Here is a 2,375-nt window from a genome sequence, read left to right on the forward strand (position 1 = left end):
GGGCTGCTAGGGCCTCATACCTGTTCTCCAGCTGGACTGGTATAATTTAATTAAAACTAGTGCAAGCACATAGCAGAACTTCAGGTATTTATTTACTTAGTAAAGCTTAGGGAGTCCCAGTTTGTATAAAGTTAATACTTCTTTGACTGTGTTTTTTCCAAGAATTTTTATATTCCATTGTGAATGAAACTTTCCAAATGGTTGAAGGAGCACTGATCTGTCATATGTAGGAATATTTATGAACAAGAATTCTGTTTCTTCTTGGGAAAATGGGAATAAGCATTCATGATTCTATTGCAAAACTAATTTGTTCAGTTTCACTAAATGAAACTGTTTCTTCATAATTGTTATGAAGCCATTAAGAACTCAAGGTTGGAGAACATTTTTGTCTTTATTACTGTTACATTTCTTTGCCTGGTGTCCTTGATAGCATATTTAGGTGGTGGTTGCTATGTATCTATTGTGTTTTGCTCCCTGAGCTACAATTAAAGGACTCATGTACATATACCCAAAGCCAGTACTATTCAGATATATATTCTGTCAGGACAGACCTTTATGTAAAGCAACAACATTTTAAATAGTGAAGAGGATTGTACTTTTGGTAAGAAATGTTGTTTTTAATATGGCAACTACTGAACATCTTGTAGGGGTGTGCGAAGCAGGCAGTATTTCATTTGGATTCGGCCCGATTCTGGGACAGTGATTTGATTTGTTGATTCAGATCACTATTCTGATTTGATTCAGCAGAATCTGAATCTGAACATTTGTTTCTGATTCAGAGAATTAGTGATTTGGCTCTAGACACAGCTTTATGTGTTTTTTTCTAGATACCTTAAAGTACCAGGTGCAACTCATGAATTCTCAGATGGTGGGGCAGATGGAGAGTCCCACAGGATCACGGGGAGGGTGCCCTCATACTCAGCGGCAGACCTGGAAGTGCCCCACCATCTCAGCATTCACAAGCCACGCCTGGTACCTTGAGGTATGCAGAAAAAATATAAAGCTGTGTCTATGGCTGAATCATCAAATCTCTCTGAATCTTTCCAGTTCAAATCAGAAGCATCTGATTCAATTCAGAGAGATTAACGGGTCTCCTGATTTGATATGGATTTGGAGATTTGGCCGCCAAATAAGGGCAAATCTCCTCTGAATCGAATCAGCAACCAAAGCTTCACACAGCACTAACATCTTGGCAACTGACAAAAAGGAAGTATTGGCAAAGAGGAAAGTAGGGTCAAAGCATCACTATTAAATATACTTTCTTTTGGTGCTATAGCAGGACTAATGGATGTAGAAGTGGTACTTGAATTATGAGTTACAGTTGCTGATTTCTGAACTGTGGTATTCAGAGAGGAATGAAAGCAGTAGTGATGGTCCATGCTTTAGGAAAATGGCCCTGGCCTGTGCACTATGTTGTCATTAGTACTACCACAAAAATCAGCTGCTACACTATACAGTTTTGCCCTGTTGCTACACTACATAGCATACACTTTATAGTAAGGTCACAGAATTGGCAAATATCAAAAGCATGCCATAAAAGTAATTGCTACTCTAGGACACCCATTTCCATTTTGGCTTCTCCATACGCTCTGAAAAAAATAAAGTTTGCTTTACTCACGGTGTAATAATCATATCTAAATTTCCTTGTAGCTCACCAATCAGTTTCTGATACTTGGAAGAGACAGGAGGCAGAATAGCTGTAGGACCAGAAGTAAACAGAGTAACCAGGAAAGCTGAGTCAATGTTATATTCCATGGGGCAGATAAGCTCATGTAACTGGGAAAAAGAAGCCATAGATTGTCAAACAAGGCAATAATTCTTTCCTTACTATTCTTCATGGAATATACCCTTAATTTATTCTGTCAGGGAATATTAGGCAGAAACACCAAGTATCTTCAGCCAAAGGACAAGTTTTTAGAACTCAGTATAAGTGGATGCATCTACACAAGACACTGTCGCCGTAGCAACGCACTACAGCGATGTAGTATGAGTAGGTACAAATCACGATGCCACAGCTATGTCACTGTAGCAACATAGCTCCCTTGCTATAGCGTGTTACTACGGTGATGTAGCAGCTAAAAACAATGGTGAACCACTAGCACTGCACCGTAACAACAACGCCATAAGGGCAAATATAGACACACCCAGGGATTGTGTTTTTAAATAGCTAACTTAAATAACTAACTTAAAATAAAGTATGTGGAAAAGAGCACAGGGACTTGAACTGGCAGATAGCCAGGAGGGAAGTGCTGGGGAGAGTAAGCAAACTCCTCTAGGTGGTGACAAGAGTCACAGGAGTCAGAGAGATGGCACTGTTTAGACACCTGACCAAGCAGCCAGGGACCTGACAGTCCACTTTGACTAGTTCATGTTTT

The sequence above is a fragment of the Gavialis gangeticus genome, unplaced genomic scaffold (genome assembly GCF_001723915.1).
Source record: "Gavialis gangeticus isolate Ggan-Ray unplaced genomic scaffold, GavGan_comp1, whole genome shotgun sequence".
Lineage (NCBI taxonomy): Eukaryota > Metazoa > Chordata > Crocodylia > Gavialidae > Gavialis > Gavialis gangeticus.